Source organism: Manis javanica, chromosome Y (assembly GCF_040802235.1).
Source record: "Manis javanica isolate MJ-LG chromosome Y, MJ_LKY, whole genome shotgun sequence".
In the NCBI taxonomy this organism is placed as follows: domain Eukaryota; kingdom Metazoa; phylum Chordata; class Mammalia; order Pholidota; family Manidae; genus Manis; species Manis javanica.
Window position 1 is genome coordinate 6066976 of NC_133175.1, and position 20770 is coordinate 6087745.

Genomic DNA, 20770 nt, shown 5'->3' on the forward strand with positions numbered 1-20770 from the left:
AGTTCATGTAGTCAAAAAGTAGTTGATGTCATCAGGGAAGTACTGTTACTTAAAGCTAAAATGACCTGATAACTTTGAATTGTCTTTCCAGAAAAAAGATATGGTAAGAAAAATTTTATGTGCATGATATTGATAATTTTTTGTTGTTGGTATCATTCATCTGCAATTACATGAGCAACATTATGGTTACTAGACTCCCCCCATCACTGAGGCCCCCCCACTAACCCCACTGCATTCAGTGTCCATCAGCGTAAGAAGATGCTGTAGAATCACTACTTGCCTTCTCTGTTATGCACAGCCCTTCCCGTGCCTCGATACCCACATAATACATTCTAATTTTAATGTCGCCTTTCTTTTTTTCCCCTCATCCATCCCTTCCCACCCATTCTCCCCAGTCCCTTTCACTTTCATAACTGCTAGTCCATTCTTGGGTTCTGTGAGTCTGTTGCTGTTTTCTTCCTTCAGTGTTTTCTTTGTTCTTATACTCCAAATATGAGTGAAATCATTGAGTACTTGTCTTTCTCTGCCTGGCTTATTTCACTTTGCATAATACCCTCTATCTCCATCCATGTTGTTGGAAATGGTAGGATTTGATTTCTTCTTGTGGTTGAATAATATTCCATTGTGTATGTGTACCAGTATTCTTTACCCATTCATCTACTGATGGACACTAGGTGGCTTCCATTTCTTGGGTATTGTAAATAGTACTGTGACAAACATTGGGGTGCATATGTCTTTTTCAAACGGAGCTGCTGCATTCTTAGGGTATACTCCAAAGGGTGGAATTCCTGGGTCAAATTCTATTTCTAGTTTGAAATTTTTGAGGAAACTCCATACTTCTTTCCACAATGTTTCAACTAATTTACAGTCCCACCACCAGCAGTGTAGGAGGGTTTTTCTTTCTCCACTACCTCATTGTTTGTCTTTTGGATGGCTGTGATCCTTAACTGGTGTTAGCTGGTATCTCATTGTGGCTTTAATTTGCATGTCTCTGGCAACCAGCATTGTGCAGCATCTTTTCATGTTTCTGCTGGCCATCTGAATTTCTTTGGATAGCTGTTCAGCTCCTCTGCCCATTTTTTAATTGTTTTATTTGCTTTTGGGTTGTTTCAGTGTATGGGCTCTTTATATATTTTGGATGTCAATCCTTTATTGGATCTGTCATTTATGAATATATCTTTCCATAATGTAAAATACCATTTCTCCTTGTGCTGTCCTTTGCTGTACGGAAGCTTTTCAGCCTGATATAGATCTGCTTCTTCATTTTTGCTTTTCTTTCTCTTGCCCAGGGAGATATGTTAATGAAGAAGTTGCTCATGTTTATGTACAGGAATTTTTGGCATATGATTTTTTCTAAGAGTTTTTTGTATCATGACTTACATTTAGGTCTTTGATCCATTTTGACTTTTGTGTATGGGGTTACACAGTGATCTGGTTTCATTGCCTTACATGTAGCTGTCCAGTTTTGCCAAAAGCAGCTGTTGAAGAGGCTGTCATTTCCCCATTGTATGTCTGTGGTTCCTTTATTGCATATTTATTGACTGTATATATCTGGACCCTCTATTCTGTTTCTACCATGATTTCTCTTACTTGATCTTCTGTGAGATAAAACATTATCTGTAGAGGAGCCAAGACGGCAGCATGAGTAGTGCAGTGGAAATCTCCCAAAACCCCATATATTTTTGAAAATACAACAAAGACAGCTCTTCCTAAAAGGCAGACCAGAAGACACAGGACAACAGCCCGAGCACATCCACACCTGCAAAAATCCAGTACCTTGCAAGGGGTGTAAGATACAAGCCACGGACCGGTGGTACCCAAGCTCCCCACACCGCAGCTCCTGGTGGGAGGAGAGGTGTTGGACCCAGAAGGGAGAGGGATCCCAGAACTGCTAAATTGCCAGCCCTAGCCATCTGCACAAGAGTGCAGACACAGTGCATGTGTGGGGTCCTGGATAATAGGTAACAAGGTCAGTAAGACCTGTGAGTGGGTATCCGCAGATAGTGCCCTGGGGACAAACAAAAGCAAGTTGATTTTGGGAAATCTTAACAGGACAGGGACACCACAGCCAGATGGAAGCATCCTGGGACACATAGTCCAGCAGCAGGGAACCTGGGGAACTCTTTGCACTCTAACCCCCTGGGAGCATGGAGCATGGATGACCCTCATGGAGATAAATAGCCTCCCAGAAGTTCCTTCTCCAATTCTGCTCCACCATATTGGGGTAGCATCCTGAGGCAGGCCACACCCAAAGCAATAGTGGAGATAAAATCCATAGTGGCTGGCAAGAATCCAATGCCCAGGAAGTGTGCAGCTTCCCAGCACAAGCCACTAGAGGTCACTGTTCTCCCAGGAGAGGAAGGCCACAAATCACCAAGAAGGGAAGTTCTTCTAGCCACCACTCAGGCTAGCTCTGCAAACTATCTCTGTCACCATGAAAAGGCAAAATTTCAGGCAGACAAAGATAAAAGAGACAACACCTAGAAGGACACAGACCTAACCAGTCTTCCTGAAAAAGAATTCAACATAAAAATCATAAACATGCTGACAGAGATGCAGAGAAATATACAACAGCTAAGGAAGAAGTCCGGGGTGAGATTACAGATGTCCCGAGGGAAGTTTCAGACACCCAAGAAGGAGATTACAGAAGTGCAACAAACTCTGGAAGGATTTATAAGCAGATTGTATAAGATGCAATAGGCCATTGATGGAATAGAAACAAGAGAACAGGAACACATAGAAGCTGACACAGAGAGAGATAAAAATGTCTCCAGGAATGAAACAATATTAAGTGTACTGTGTGACCAATCCAAAAGGAACAATATCCATATTATAGGGGTACCAGAAGAAGAAGAGAGAGAAAAAGGGATAGAGAGTGTCTTTGAAGGAAAAATTGCCGAAAACTTCCCCAAACTGGGGGAGGAAATAATCAAATAGACCACGGAAATACACAGAACTCCCAGCAGAAAGGACCCAAGGAGGACAACACCAAGACACATAATAATTAAAATGGCAAAGATCAAAGACAAGGAAAGATTTTTAAAGACACCTTGATAGAAAAAGGTCACCTATAAAGGAAAACCCATCAGGCTATCATCAGACTTCTTAACAGAAAGCTTACAGGCCAGAAGAGAATGGCATGATACATTCAATGCAAAGATAAAGGGCCTTGAACCAAGGGTACTGTACCCAGCATGATTATCATTTAAATAAAAAAGAAGGTTTAAACAATTCCCAGACAAGCAAAACTTCAGTGAATTTGCCTCCCACAAACCACCTCTACAGGGTATTTTAGAGGGATGCTTCTAGACGGGAGCACTACTAAGACTAAACAGAGGGCACCAGAGAAAATAAAATCACAGCAAAGAAAGCAGACCAACCAAATACTAACTAAAGGCAAAAAATAAAATCAACTACCCACTAAAAGCAGTTAAAGGGAATATGAAAGAGCACAGAATAAAACAACCAACATATAAAGAATGGAGGAGGAGGAGGAATAAGAAGGGAGAGAAGAAAAGAATCTCCAGTGTATGTAATATTCAATAAGCGAGCTAAGCTAGGCAGTAAGATACTAAAGAAGCTAACCTTGAAAATTTGGTAACCACAAATCTAAAGACTGCAATGGCAACAAGTACATATCTATCAATAGTCACCTAAATGTAAATGGACTGAATGCACCAATCAAAAGACACAGAGTAATAGAATGAATAAAAAAGCAAGACCCATCTATATGGTGGTACCAGAAACTCACCTCGAACCCAAAGATATGAACAGACTAAAAGTCAAGGGATGGAAAACATAGTTCAGGCAAACAACAGAGAGAAGAAAGCAGGGGATGCAGTACTAGTATCAGACAAAATAGACTTCAAAACCCAAAGAAAGTAACAAGAGATAAAGAAGGACATTGCATAATGACAAAGGGCTCAGTCCAACAAGAGGATATAACCATTCTAAATATATATGTAGCCAACACAGGAGCACCAGCATAAGTGAAACAAATACTAATGGAACTAAAGGGGAAAATAGAATGCAATGCATTCATTTTAGGAGACTTCAACACGCCACTCACCCCAAAGGATAGATCCACTGGGAAGAAAATAAGAACATGGAGGCACTGAACAACCCACTAGAAGAGATAGACCTAATACACATCTATAAAACTCTACATCCAAAGGCAACAGGATATACATTCTTCTCAAGTGCACATGGGACATTCTCCAGATTAGACCACATACTAGCTCACAAAAAGAGCCTCAGTAAATTCCAAAAGATTGAAGTCCTACCAACCAACTTTTCGGACCTATAAGGTAAAAACTAGAAATAAATCCTATAAAGAAAACAAAAAGGCTTACAAACACGTGGAGGCTTAACAACATGCTTCTAAACAATCAGTGGATTGATGAAAAAATTAAAATAGAGATCATGGAATATATAGAAACAAATGACAACAACAACACAAAGCCCCAACTTCTGTGGGACACAGCAAAAGCAGTCTTAAGAGTAAAGCATATAGTGATGCGGGCACACTTAAAGAAGGAAGAACAATCCCAAATGAATAGTCTAGCAACACTGTTATCGAAACTGGAAAAAGAACAAATGAGGCCTAAAGTCAGCAGATGGAAAGACATAATAAAGATAAGAAAAGAAATAAATAAAATTGAGAATAATAAAACAGTAGCAAAAATCAATGAAACCAAGAGCTGGTTCTTTGAGAAAATAAAATAGATAAGCCTCCAGTCAAACTGCTCAAGAGAAAAAGAGAATCAACACACATCAACAGAATTAGAAACGAGAATGGAAAAATCACGACAGACTCCGCAGAAATACAAAGAATTTTTAAAGACTCTATGAACACTTATATACTAACAAGCTGAAAAACCTAGAAATGGACAACTTCCTAGAAAAATACATTCCCAGACTGACCAAGGAAGAAACACAAAATCTAAACAAATCTATTACCAGCAAAGAAATTGAATTGGTAATCAAAAAACTACCCAAGAAAAAAACCCAGTCCAGACAGATTTACCGCAGAATTTTATCAGTCATACAGAGGAGATATAATACCTATTCACCTTAAAGTTTTCCAGTAAATAGAAGAGGAGGGAATACTCCCATACTCATTCTATGAAGCTAACATCACCCTAATACAAAAACAAGGAAAGACCTCACCGAAAAAGAAAATTACAGAAAATATCCCTGATGAATGTAGATGCAAATATACTCAGTAAAATAAGAGCAAACCAAATCCAAAAATATATCAAAAGCATCATACACCATGACAAAGTGGGATTCATCCCAGGGATGCAAGGCTGGTACAACATTCGAAAATCCATCAACATCATCCAACACATCAACAAAAAGAAGGATGAAAACCACATGATCATCCCCATAGATGCTGAAAAAGCTTCTGACAAAATTCAACACCCATTCATGATAAAAACTCTAAGCAAAATGGATATAGAGGCAAGTACCTCAACATAATAAAGGCCATATATGATAAACCCATAGCCAACATCATACTGAACAACAAGAAGCTGAATGTTTTTCCTCTGAGATGGGGAACAAGAAAGGGATGCCCACTCTCCCCACCGTTATTTAACATAGTAGTGGATGTCCTAGCCACAGCAGTTAGACAAAACAAAGAAATACAAGGAAGCCAGATTGGTACAGAGGAAGTTAAACAGTCACTATTTGCAGATGACATGATGTTGTACATAAAAAACCCTAAAGACTCCTATCCAAAACTACTGGAACAGATATCAGAACACAGAGAAGTTGCAGGATACAAAATAAACATACATGCATAATGTGGGGGGTGGGGAAAAGGGAGTGCTGTGCAACACAGAGTAGACAAGTATTGATTCTACAACATTTTGGTATGCTGATGTTTGTGTGTGGGACTTGGCATAGGGAAGAGCCTTGTAAACATAATAGTTTTCATCTAATTGTAGATTGGTGATTACAAAAAACAAAGAAAAACGGGATTACTCCCTGATAGGATAAAACTAACTACAAATTATCAACTAATGCATGCTTTCCATATCCTTAATTATGATCTTTTTAAGGGTGTCAGATTATCAGCTATGGAAGTACATTTTTCTAATAATATTCCTTTCTATAAAAAGAAATCTGTTCCTGTGGGGTGATCTCCAGTAGGTTCTTCACAATGGCATTGAGGTCATATCAAAGTGTGGGCAAAGGTTTTGTTTGTGTTTATTCAGAGGATCAAAACCTAATTTGGCTACCCAGAAAACCAATTAAGATACGATACGAAGAACTTTCAACAACAACATCCTGTGGAAGAGTCATTTCAGGAGATAATCATCAAAAAACTTCAGCAAAGATCCTGTTGCTGTTGCACTTGTAGCTGCATTCATCCCACTGGTTCCTGGAGTTGCCATTGGAATGCAGAAGGAGATATCGGAGCAGGCCTGTGCATACAGTAAAACAACAAATTTGACTGGATCTATACTCTCAGAACTCAACCAAGAATTAGAAGTGCAAGTTGCAGTGCTCCAAAATTGTGCGACTATAGACTATCTACTGTTAAAAGAACATATGGGATGTGAACAGTTCCCAGGAATGTGTTTTAATTTGTGTGATATTTTTCTCAAACTATTCAAATCCAGTTAGAAAATATCCACCATATTATTGATGAGTCTTCACAAATGCCTAGGTTACATAACTGATTTTCTTGGTTTCACTGGATATGGCTGGCAATTGTAGGTCTGCTTTTGTTACGTAGCTGTATTCCTATTATGTTAATGTGTGTACACAATTTAATTAGTAGTTTAACAACTATACATGCTTATGTTACTCTACAAGAAGATATGTCAAAGAAATAATCAACCTTCCCATGTTTTCTTCCATCTGCTACTCCTATAGCTTTTCTTCTTCCTTCATAATTACAACCCTTAAATAGAATTGGTGGCTCATATCGAATTTACTGAGTGGTAAAGATATCTCAACACAAAAGCCACAGGGCATAAATCTGCAAAGAAGTAAAAAGCTAACCTTTTCAAACAATATTGCTTCTCTCTCACCAACTTTACATTTCCCTGCATGGCCCCGGAAGATGACTGGTTAGCCATTGATGAGTAAGATTCCTCAAGGGAGGAACTGCCTAAGACAGGCACAGTCTGAGGGGGGCCATCAGGTGAGAAATTGGGGATCAACAGAGGTGAGGCTTAGAACCTCACCACCCCTGTTTGAAAGAAATCTGCATCCATGGATGTATTATTGCCCTTGTCTAGCTTGGATTAATACTGAGTCTATAGGCACAGACCTGATCATCTACATTTGCCCTCTTATAACACTTAATTATGTTTTCTACCTTTATCTTGCATCTACCTACCACTTCAGCATTTTATTAAAAAAATTCACATATAAATCAAGTATAAAAATTAAACAATCATATCTGTCTTGTTTATAGTTCATGATTTGTGATCAAAACCCGCGAAGTTTCTGTGATATGACTGCCCTTTCCACTGTTCACAATGTAAGAACTTATTCACTAAGAACTTGTTCACCATGTAAGAACTTGTTCGTTATGCTTCAGAAGATTGGAGACTGTTGACAGTTAGGCTTGGGGTTGATTAATGATTGTGCATTGAGTCCCCTATACAGAATTTTATTTTTGTTAACACCCATTTGATCAATAAATATGAGAGATGCCCCCTCAAAAAAAAAACATTATCTCTAATTTCAGGTCGTCATTTTTTAATTTGCAGTGGAAATCTCTTGTGTGTTGAATATCTGTTTTTGTAGTCATGATTTTCCTTCATTTTGAGTCTGCATATATTTGGTTCTGAAATGAGTCTCTTGTAGCAGCATGTAGATGGGTCTTGTTTCTCCATTCTGGCACCCAGCATCTTTTAACTGGTGCATCCAGTCTATGTACATTTAAGGTGATGACAGATATGTCCTGACTGCTATTTTACTTTCTGCATGTTTTTATATCTCTATTCCTCCTTCCACTCTTATTCTCTTTTGTTGGATGGATTTCTTAGTGTTGTGATTGGGTCTTTCTCTCTCGGTTAGCTGTTACAGATGTTAGTTTTGTGGTTACCAAAGGTTCAAGGATGCCTTCCTTACTATCTAGCAGTGTATCTTAAATGACTGGTGTCTCTTATTTCAAACACAGTATGCAGGTACTGTTTTTTTCCTTTTTCTACTTATTCCTCCATACTTTGTATTAGATGTCATGATCTGCACTTTTTGTATATCCCTAGGCTGAATTTGTGATTAGTTGATCTGGCCTTTGAGTTTTAATTTCATAGTTGCTTGTTAGTTAATTGGCTTACCACCTTTACTGTGAGTTGACCCTCTGTGATGGAAGCTAGAACTGTTCTCTTTACTGCAGTCCCTTTAACATATCATGTAAGGCTTGCTTAATAATGAAATCCTTCAGTTTCATTTTGTTTGAATATTGTTTAATCCCTGCTTCAGATTTGTATCAGGCTCTTGCCAGGTGGAGAATTCTTGGTCGGAGGTCATTCTGCTTCACTGCATTAAATACATTATATGGAGGAAAGAATATATAGTGCAGGAAATTCGGTGTCTTCAATAATGTCTATTTGGAAAACTGGCCTGTAACATTCAACAGCATGGACATAGACCACCTTCTTTCATCATTCAAAGAAATAAACATGAGATTTATTAAAGACATAAAAAGAACAGAAACCGTAAAATCCTTAAAAGAAAGAATGTACAAGTGAAGTGTTGAGCATTTACATTACTAATATTTTTCTTGTCATCTCTCCACAGCAATGGGGAACAAAGAAAAGTAAGTATGTGGAGGGCATCAGACTAAAAATGACTAAACAAAAAACTGAAAACTTCTGTAAAACAAGGCTAAGTATGATAATGCATTGGCAAATTATATATGAGATTAATTTCTTAAGTACATAAAAACAATTCATACAAGTCAGTGCACTTAAAATTACATGTATTCTGAATAAAAATAAATAATTGGATAAGATATCTTAGAAATCAAACAGATGGCTGAAAGACACATGAAAAAGATTCTCAATGTCACTAATCATCAGGGAAATTCAAATCAAAACCAAAATGAAATAATACTTCATAATATTAAGAATAGCTATTTTGTTAAAAGAAAGGATACAGATAAAAGAAGGGTAGGTGAAATGTGGGGAAAAGGGAACTTCATGCATACACTACTTCTGGGAATGGAAAGGCTGGTGTAGTTGCAATGGAACGCACTGTGGAGATTTGTCTTTAAAGTAAAAAAAAAACGATTGTATACCACAGGTCCCGCAAATCCACTATTGGGAATTTACCCAGAGAATATAAAATTACTAATTCAAAGAGATACACACATTCCTGCGTTTATTGCTGCATAATTTAGTAGCCAATATATGGAGGCAACTGAAAAGTCCATTGCTAAATGAATGGATATGGAGAAGGTGTGATATATGATGGTATATTAATAAACCATGAAAAATACATTTATGCCATTTGCAACAACATTGATGGACCTGAAGAATACAAAGATGAAACATATGACTACCCTTACAGGTGGAAACTAATATGCAAAACAAATGAAAAAACAAAATGAAAATTTAAATACTGGTGGTTATTTTCATAGGAAGTGAGGTGGTCAGACTTTGATGTACTAGAGGAAGGGATTAAAGAAATACATATTTAAAATTATACAACCAGTTTTTTACTGGAATAGAAGAACAGCAGCAGATGGACTATAGCCAATAAAATTGTAATATTTTGTATGGTGACAGTTACTACATTTAGAGTAATTAGCAGCAGTATACATGTGTCAAATCACACTTTATATCTGAAGCCATTATATTATGGTATATAAATTATATTTCTATTTACATATTTTAAAATAGAATATAAACAAAGGCTGAACATTTCCCAGGTGTTTGGAGGAAAATATGAAACCAGGTTCAGGCCAGTAATTACCAAAAATAGGTTGAACTCAACAATGGCTAAACTGAGACACATTATAATTACACTTTCAAAAATGACAAACAGACAGTTTTGAAAATATCAAGGGGCAATTGATTGCCCACATAAAGAGGGTGGATACAATGAGTGGATATACCGGAAGAAACTTGCAGGCTAAAAGAAAATGGAATAATATACCCAACGTGTTAAAACAAAATACTCACAAGAATTCTAAACTCAGACAAGGACTCTGATGGACTAAACTGCCCTTCACAACAGAGAGTAAAAAGGTTTATAAAGAAAGAAAGAAAGAATTAATCCTTACTAGTTTATGTGGAAAATATTAAAATCACTATACAATCTGTAATAAAAGGGTACCAATACATGTAAAAAAAAACAAGCAATTTAAAAATTGGTAAATAAAATTATAGATTGTCAGTTTCACTAATTTTTTGTTCTTTGCTGTCATTAATTTTACAATTTTCTTAAGGTATTATTTATATACACTCTTATGAAGATTTCACGTGAAAAACATTGTGGTTCCACATTCACCTATATTATCAAGTACCCACCCATACCGCATTGCAGTCCCTGTCCATTAAGTGTAGTAAGATGCCACAGATTCCCCATTTACCTTCTCTGTGCTACACTGTCTTCCCCATGATCCCCCCACCATTTCTCTAATATTTTAAAGTGGTACATAAATAATTTATAACTCTAGTTAACAAGATGTGAAACAAACAACTGAAGCATGGTAATGAGTTAAATGGTAGCATAGGAATTTTTACCACTTGTACTTCCATAAACATGATCTTGAAGTATTCTGTGCACATCAAAATACCTTTATAGAGCCAAGGACAAAGAAGAGGGTTTACAGGAGTTGGGTCCTGTAGATACATAAAAATAAAATATTTTGAGATACCAGAAAAACTAGATTCATTCCAGCTTTGTTACTCATAAAGCAAACTCAGGCAACATAGGGAGATTTCAGCTCCAGGTTCTCAGAGATAAAAGAGAAAGTCTCAATTCACCATAGACAACACAAACAGCCTACTCCATAATCCAGATAGAACCATGTTCCCATGTTGGCTCTGTGGCTGATAAGGACAGAGGCTCCCAACTTGCCCCATATAATGCTGGTACTACCTTTCTCAAACAATTACCATTGCATCAAGTTCTGAGCTCTGAGCTCACCCCCACAACTTCCAGCTTCAGCAGGAACAGACAGCTCATGTGGCACCAGGTTCCAGGAGGACCCCCACAAACCTACACATTCAGTATGGCACTTGAAGATTCCATAAGGCCACAGCTGCTTTTGCTAGGCCAGGAGCAAACTTGGAACCAAACACTAGATTGACTCTATTGAAACAGGAACACCCAGTTCACCCTCATTTTTTAAAAGACCAATTGTCTACTGCGACATCAGGCTCCCTTCAGACTCCATGGAACTAAGACACCCAGCACAGGATGGTACCAGCTGATTCCTGCAGCCCTGGACATCTCTACTGACCACAGACTCCTGATAAATACCTGAAAACCCAGACTCCAGTGGTGAACCCATTAACCCATTGTATCACCAAGGCCCTGTGCCAGATTGAATATTCAGTACTTCAGTCCAGCCCCACACAAGGTCACTCACTTACACCAAAGCAAGCACACACAGAGATGCCACAAGATGCAACAAACAATCCATCCTCTAGTTTGGCTGTATGAAAGATGCCTTTGCCTGTGGTGACAGTATGTAAATGCTGGAAGGAGTGTGGACTGGAAGGACCATGCAAGGCCACAATTAACAGGAAGATTTCCACCACTAAATGAAGATTGTATCTCCCATCAGGGACACTAGAGAACTGAGAGCTATGAACTATCAAAACATTCAGAATAATCCTCTTAAATTTAACAGTCAGAAGAGAGTGATGTAAATGAGAAGGTGATTTAAGTTGTTCCTCACTGCTTCCACTGAAAAGAACTAAAAGCTTTTCATGGAACAGTAAAATGGACCAAATGCTAGAGTTCCTAAGTCATGTTTATGTGCTCCAGTTTCACAAAGACCAAGGCACTCCACACCGTGTAAGACAAATGACTGAATTTTGACCACATTGCCTATCCCCTAGCAAGTCCAGCATTACACTGAGTGTCCTCTATATTACTATTTCCCCTGTGGAAAAAGAAAGCACACATTGGATATCTAGATCTCCTACTGTTGATGAAGCACCATGGGAAGCCACATGGGGATTTCAGGAGATTACCTAGAAGTTGATCATGTGAAATATGATTGTGAGAGAGAAGGGGGGAAGAGGCATGCAGCAATACCTGGATCTTGGCAGAAAATTTATATCCTTGAAATGTCCTAGGTGAGTCTGAAAAAATGGTTTTGCTCAATACAGAGTAAATCCTGTAATACAGTTTCACCAGGAAACTTGGACTAGTGAAACCCTACTTTATGTGTTTCCTCAGAGGGAGGATCTCCCCCACACTCAATACTGGATTGACTACTCAACCACGTGATCTAAGTGATAGACAAGGACTTGCTGATTATAGTTCCTGGACCCACCCTAATAGAAAATATAGAAGCTACACAACCCATCAATTCTCAGAGAGCACAGAAGCTTGTTATCCAGAGTGAAATCAGTGGTGGGGATTGGCCAGGGACATGAGCAGAAAAGTTTGAGTCAAGACAAAAGTAAGTGTCTTGACAAGTTCTGTCCCCCAGCTACTCCACCAAGACAACAGGGCCAAACCACAGCCCCTCAAATAGCTGAGTGTAACTCTTGGAACTGCCTAACCTGAAAGCGTTTGAACACCTAAATGTGATGCCTAGGTGAATTCGGCGTCCATATGGTCACATAACTTCAGTGGCAATGTGGACTGACACTATCTTTGAGACAGGTTCTTCCACACCAATTGGAATACAAACTGATTTATAGACACAAAAATTAGTTAATAGTATCCAGACACCACCAATCAAGATATGTAATCTGAACTCATGGGAAGCTCCATACAAATACCATGTATACAGTTGCACTTGAAATGATAGGACACACTCTGCTTTCTCCAAGCTTCTGGGAAAACTGGAAACCCTGCCCAGGAGGGAATAAATGCACAGCATTGCTAGGCTCATGATCTGGGAGCCCATCTTAATGCCCCAAAAGTGCAGAGAAGGTAATTCATAAGTCAACCTACTGTTTAATGTAGAACACATTCCTGATCACTTAGGAAATCTGAACATAGAATCCAGGCAATCATAGAGCCCATGATAATTCCTAGCCTGAAAATTAAACCAGAACAGCCTAGCTTTTCTCAGCAAGGATCTCTGCCCCCATCCAAAAGACAGTGGCCTCCAAAACTTAGTGCCAGTAGCTACCCCACATTGCCAAGTATGTTACCAGCAAGATATCAAAAATCCCAAACTGAGGTAAATAGTGAAGAACTGTGTGCCCAAGCAAACCTGTAATAACTGGAACAGACCATTTCCTCAAATGCATATATGCAACATGAGGAATTTTGGAATAAGAAAAATCAGAGCAATGATACACCACCAGAAGAAATACATGAAATTCTAAGTACTAACCCTGAAGAATGGAGATCTATGAACTATCAGACAAGTATTTCTGAATAATTCTCTTAAGAAAATTGAGTGAAACAAAACACACTACTAAATGAAATTAAGGGTACAAAACATGAACCGTAAAAGTTCAACAAAGAAACAGAAACCATAAAAAGCAAATTAATCCTTGAGGTAAAAAATGGAAAAGTTGAAATTGAACAATTCAATAGATAGCTTCAAAATCACACAGCCATGCAGAAGAAATAATAATTGCTAAAAGTCATAGGATATTTGACATAGCATGGAGAAGTAGCACAAATGGAAAAATGAAAAAAAAAATTGCAGAAGATTTTATAAATTATAGGAGCAAAACAGGAAGAATATTTTCATTATGAAAACTTATGTAACAGGAGAGAATGCAAAGGGAAGAATATCATGAAAGCTATAGTGGCTGTAGACTAATCAGGGAGGGAATTGTGGACATGAAGATCTATATCAAATGGAACAAGTTAGACTGAACTCTAATTGGAGTCACTAAGGTAATTTAAATATCCTTATTAAAGAAAATTAAATCAGAAACAAAAGAGAATTCTGAAGGTACCAAGAGAAAAAATGTATGCCTCACATATGCATTAATCTCTATACTACTGTAGATGAGTCAACAGAATTTTTTCATGCCAGGAAAGAAAGTAGATGATGAATTTAAACTACTGAAAGAACAAAAGACTGGCAAGAATTCTACCTATATGAATATAAATAATACTTTATAAGAATTGTCCCTCAGAAATGGAGAGACAAAGATTTCCCAAAGAAAGTGAAGAGATTCATTCACTATATCTGCCTGATAAGAAAACTAAAACAAAAGATTTATTTTAGTGGAAGTAAAATAATGCTAGTTAACATAAAAACCATAAGTTAAAAAAGCACTGTTTTTTTGTTAATATTAAGTCAAAGTTAGTTTCTGTAATATGGTGAAAGTGTGCATAAACATTCTGTAAAATTAAAGAGCAAACTGGTAAAAATAGCCATACCTACAATAACTTGTTATTGGATACACAAATAACATAAAATGTAGAAAACTATAAGAAAAATAACCTAAAATGTGAAAGGACATAAGAAGTAAAAGGATAAATTCAAGGAATATTAAAAAACTTTTTAGCAGCTTAAAGTTTGGATATAATAATTTTAAAGTATTTGAGGTGAGTCTCATTGTAATATCAAGGGAAAGAAATAATGTTTATATATATATATATATATATATATATATATATATATATATACACACACACACAGATAAACTATTCAGTGATTAGTCTGCCTACATGTGGGGAAGAAAAGAAGTCCCACTTGTTCATTTTTGCTTTTGTTTACCTTGCCTGGGGAGATATGTTCATGAAGAAGTCACTGATGTTTATGTCAATGAGAATTTTGCCTATACTTTTCCTAAGAGTTTTATGGTTTCATGACTTACATTCAGCTCGATACATTTTTAATTAGTTTACTGTTGTGTAGGGGGTTAGACATATAAACAGTTCACACACCTCAACAAAAAGCAAATAATACAGTTAAAAAATGGGCAGAGTAGCTGAACAGACGGTTCTCCAAACAGAAAACTCAGATGGTCAACAGACACATGAAAAAACACTCCACATTGCTTGTCATCAGAGAAATGCAAATTAAAACTACAATGCGGTATCACCTTACACCAGTAAGAATTACCACCTTCCAAAAGACAAACAACAACACATGTTGAGGTTGTGGAGAAAGGGGAACCCTCCTACACTGCTGGTGGGAATGTAAATTAGTTCAACCATTGTGGACAGCATTATGGAGGTTCCTTAGAAGGTTCAAAATAGAAATGCCACTTGACCCAGGAATTCCACTACTAGGAATTTACCCTAAGAATGCAGCACCCCAGTTTGAAAAAGACAGATGCACCCCTGTTTATCACAGCACTATTTACAATAGCCAAGATATGGAAGCAACCTAAATGCCCATCAGTAGATGAATGGATAAAGAAAATATGATACACATACACAATGGTATGTTACTCAGCTATAAGAAAAAAAGATCCTACCATTTGCAGCAGCACAGATGGAATAGAGTATTATGCTCAGTGAAATAAGCCAGTAGGAGAAAGACAAGTACCAAATGATTTCACTAATATGTGGAGTATAAAAACAAAGAAAAACTGAAGTAACAAAACAGCAGCAGAATCACAGAACCCAAGAATGGACTAATAGTTACCAAAGGGAAAGGGACTGGGGAAGATGGGTGTGAAGGAAGGGACAATGGTGGGGAAAATGAAAGGGGGCATTATGATTAGCATGTATAGTAGGGGTAATGGGGAGGGCTGTGCTACACTGAGAAGACAAGTAGTAATTTCACAGCACCTTACTATACTGGACAGTGACTGTGAAGCGGTATGTGGGGGTGTACTTGGTGAAGGGGGGGAGCCTAGTAAACATAATATTCTCCATGTAATTGTAGATTAATGACACCAAAAAAAAAAAGACCAGAACACCTGATCCAGATGGCTTCACAGACATATTTTACCATTTGTGAAGACATGATAACCATTGTCCTTAAAGTTTTCCAAAAAGTAGAAGGGGAGGAAATACTTCCAAACTCTTTCTATGAAACCACCATAACTCTAATAACAAAACCAGGCAAAAACACCAAAAAACAACAAAACGTTACAGACCAATATCCCTGATGAATATAGATGCAAAAATACTCAACAAATTATTAACAAACTGAATTAAAAAGTGTATCCAGAACACCATACATCATGTTCAAGTGAGATTTATTCCATGGATGCAAGGATGGTAAAATATTTGAAAATTAGTTGTACTTGACATCAACAAAAGAAAGACAAAAATCACATGGTTATCTCAATAGAATGTGGAAAAGCACTTAACAAAATTCAATATCCATTCATGATAAAAACTACCAACAAAATGTAAAGGGTAAGCACCTCAACATAAGACCATACAGTGAAAACCCTCAGCCAAAATCATCCTTTACAACGAAAAGCTGAAAGCTTTTCCTCTAAGATTGGGAACAAGATTAGGATGCTAACTCTTTCCACTTGTGTTCAGGACATTACTGGAGCTCAGAGCCATGGCAATCAGACAACAACAACAACAAAATGCATCAAGAATCTACCACCAACTACTAGAACTACCTGAACTCAACAAAGTTGCAGGATATAAAATAAATAAACAGCCTGTTGTATGCTCTTCATCTATTAGCAGGAATAGGAATCAGAAAAACAAGTCCATCTACAATTGCACAGAAAGAATGAGATACCTAGGAATAAAACTAACCAATGTGCAAAAGACACCCTGAAAACAATACACTTAGAAATTAAAATTAAGACACTAATAAATGGAAATACATCCCATTGTCATTGGTAGGAAGAATGAATATTATCTAAAACAAAGTTCAATGCAATCCCTATCAAAATACCAATAGCAAGGGATTAACAACCAAAACATGTAAAGAACTCACATGCCTGAACACCCAAAAAGCAAATGGGCTGAGGATCTGAATAGACAGTTCTCCAAAGAAGAAATCCAGATGGCCAATGGGCACATGAAAAGATGCTCCACATTGCTAATTATCAGGGAAATGCAAATTAAAACCCACAATGAGATATCACTTCACACCAGTTACAATGGCCAAGAGAGAAAAGACTAGGAATAGCAAATGCTGGCAAGGATGTGGAGAGAGGGGAACGCTCCTACCCTGCTGGTGGGAATGTGAACTAGTTCAACCAGTGTGGAAAGCAGTTTCCTCAACTAAAAATAGAAATATCATTTGATCCAGGAAACCCACTCCTGGGTTTTACCTAAAGAATATAATTTACCAGATTCAAAAGGACATTTGCACCCTTATGTTTATTGTAGCACTATTTATAGTAGAAAAGAAATGCAAGCAACCTAAGTGCCCATCAGTAGATGATTGGATGAAGTAGATGTGGTACATATACACAGTGGAATATTTTTCAGCCATAAGAAAGAAAGAAAAGTCCTACCATTTGCAACAACATGGATGGAGCTAGAGGGTATTATGCTCAGTGAAATAAGCCCAGCAGGGAAAAGACAAGTTACAAAAGATTTCCCTCATTTGTGGAGTATAACAACAAAGCAAAACTCAAGGAACAAAATAGCAGCAGACAAAAAGACTCCAAGAAGTGACTTGTGGTAACAAAAAGAGAGGGGTGGGAGGGAGAGGGTGGGTGTGGAGGGAGGTAGAAGGCGATGGTGGGACATCATGATTAGTGCACATAGTGTGTGTGTGGGGTCATGGGGAAGACAGCGTAGCTCACTCAGGACAAACGGGGCTGCCTGCCATCTAACCACACTGACTGACAGTGACTGCAATGGGGTATGGAGTGACTTGATAATAAGGGTGAATATAATAACTACATTGTTTTCTTGTGAAACCTGAATAAGAGTGTATATCAATGATATCTTAATTAAATATATGATACTAATAACATTCTTCAACAAACTAGAGAAATTGGTTCTAAAATTTATATGGAACCACAGAAGACCCCAAATATTCGAAGCAGTCCAGAGAAGGAAGAAGAAGTCTGGGGGGAATCATGTTCCCTAACTTCAAACTCTACTACAAACCCACAGTAATCAGAATACTTTGGTACTGACCCAAGAACAGACCCATGGATCAATGGAACAGAATAGAGAGACCACACATAAACCCAAATACATATGACCAATTAATATATGATAAAGGAGCCATGGGCATACAATGGGGAAATGACAACCTCTTCAACTGGTGTTGGCAAAACTGGACAGCTATGCTCAAGAGAATGAGACTGGATTATTGTATGACCCCATACACAAAAGAAACTCAAAATGGATCAAGGACCTGAATGCAACTCATGAAACCATAAAACTCTTAGAAGAAAACATAGGTGAAACTCCCTTGAATGTAAACATGAGGAACATTTTCCTGAAGACATCTCTTTAAGCAAGGGAAAGAAAATCAGGAAAGAGGAAATGGGACTATATGAAACTAATAAGCTTCGATAGAGCAAAAGACACCATCAGCAGAACAAAAGTGTATCCTGCAATATGGGAAAATATATTCATAAATGACTTCTTTGAGAAGGGGTTACCATCCAAAATATGAAAAGACTCACATGCATGAACAGTCACCAAACTAATAAAATTCCTTTGTAAAATAGGCAGAGGATATGAACAGACATTTCTCCAAAGAAGAACGTGAGATGATCAACAGCCAAATGAAAAGATGCTTCACATCCTTAATTATCAGGCAAATGTAGATTAAAACCACAGTGGCATAATCACCTCACACCAGTTAGGATGGGCAACATCCAAAAGACAAGGAACAACAAATTCTCATGAGGATGAAGAGATAGGGGAACCTTCCTACACCAACGATGGGAATATAAATTAGTTCAAACATTGTGGAAAGCAATGTGGAGATTCCTCAGAAAATTTAAAAATAGAAATACCATTTGACCCTATGTTAATTCCACTCCTAGGAATTTACCCCAAAAAATGAGATAGCTAATACAAAAAGACAAATGCATCCCTATTTTACTGCAGCACTATTTAAAGTAGGCATGATACAGAATCAACCTAAGTGTCCTTCAGTAGATGAATGGATAAAGAAGATGAGGTATACATACATAATAGAGTACTATTCAGCCAGGAGAAAACAAATACTTCCATTTGAGATGACATGGATGGAGCTTGAGGGTAGTATGTATAGTGAAATCATCCACTCATTTGTGGAGTAAAACAACAAAACAAAACTGAAGGAACAAAAATATAGAGTCACAGAGTGCAGTAAGGGATGAGGTTTTACCAAAGGAATAGGGTTTTGGGAGGGTGGGCAGGATTGAGAAGGTAATTAAGGAGAATTATAATGAGCACACATAACGTAGGGGAGTCACGGGAGGCCGTTCAGCATTAAGAACACAGGTAATGCCTCTCTAGCATCTTACTATGCTGATGGACAGTGACTGCAATGAGCAGTGAGAACTTGATAATATGGATGAATATTGAAACCAAAATGTTCATATGAAAGCTTATTCAGATTGTATATTAATGATACTTTCATAAAAAAAATCAAAGTCTGAATGCAGTGGTCCTATGGTTCAGATTTACCTATCATTAAATAATTTTATTTAAGGCATTATTAGTAATATTACAATTGAATTAAATATATTTGTAAAAATCAACGAAAGGAAATCAATGTGTTTGGAATGAAGGGAGTTTTTCTCTGGTAGCTCCTTTTTAACTTAAAAACTAAAACTAAAATCCAGAAAACTGCCAAACCAGTAAAACATGCCTTTAACAAAAGTTTTAAATGGAGGATTAACAATCACTTAAAACAAAGATCTTGAGAATAAACCTCTGGTCTGGGCATTTACTTCATATATAATGAAGATGATATAGCTTTCACCTTCTTAAAATTAAAGTCTACAGCACTTCTACATTGCTGGTGGGAATATAAAATGTTGCAAGTACTGTGGAAAACAATTTGACACTTGCTCAAAATTCTGAACATAGAACTAACATATGACCCAGCAATTCTACTTCCAGGTACATACCTAAAAATAAGAAAACAGAAAATTTTTCAAATACTTGTGTGCCAAATTTCATATCAGTGTTATTCATATTAGCCAAAATGTGGAAACAATTCAAGTATCCATTGCCAGATGAACTGGCAATCAAAGTGTGTGTGTGTCTACATACATATATACATATGCATAAGTATGTGTATATATAAAAGATGTAAACATGTATCTCATGTTTATATATCTATAAAGTTACATCCTACCACATGTGTAAAACTTGAAAAACATTCTAAGTGAAAAAAGATGCCATAAACAACGACAAATAATGTAGAATTCCACATAAAGAAATATAGAAGCTAGGTAAATTCATAGATTCTGAAAGCAGATTAGAAGTTACCAGAAGTTGGTGGTAAAGGAAATCAGGTGTTATTGCTTAGTATTTACATGGTTTCCATTTGGGATTATGAACACCTTTTGGAAACAAATGATGGTAATGGGTACGCAATGTTGTAAATTAATGCCAATGAATTGCACACTTATAATGTACACTTCTATTTTATTTATTGTTTTATGCTGTATATGTATCAACAATTAAAATTTGTTTAAAAATAAAATCATCTTTCACTATTTAGGCATGGAGTATCGGGAAACTTACTCTGAAGGAGATCCTATATGCTTAATTTCTAATTCTACAAATCCAAAGGCTACTGTAGGCCTGG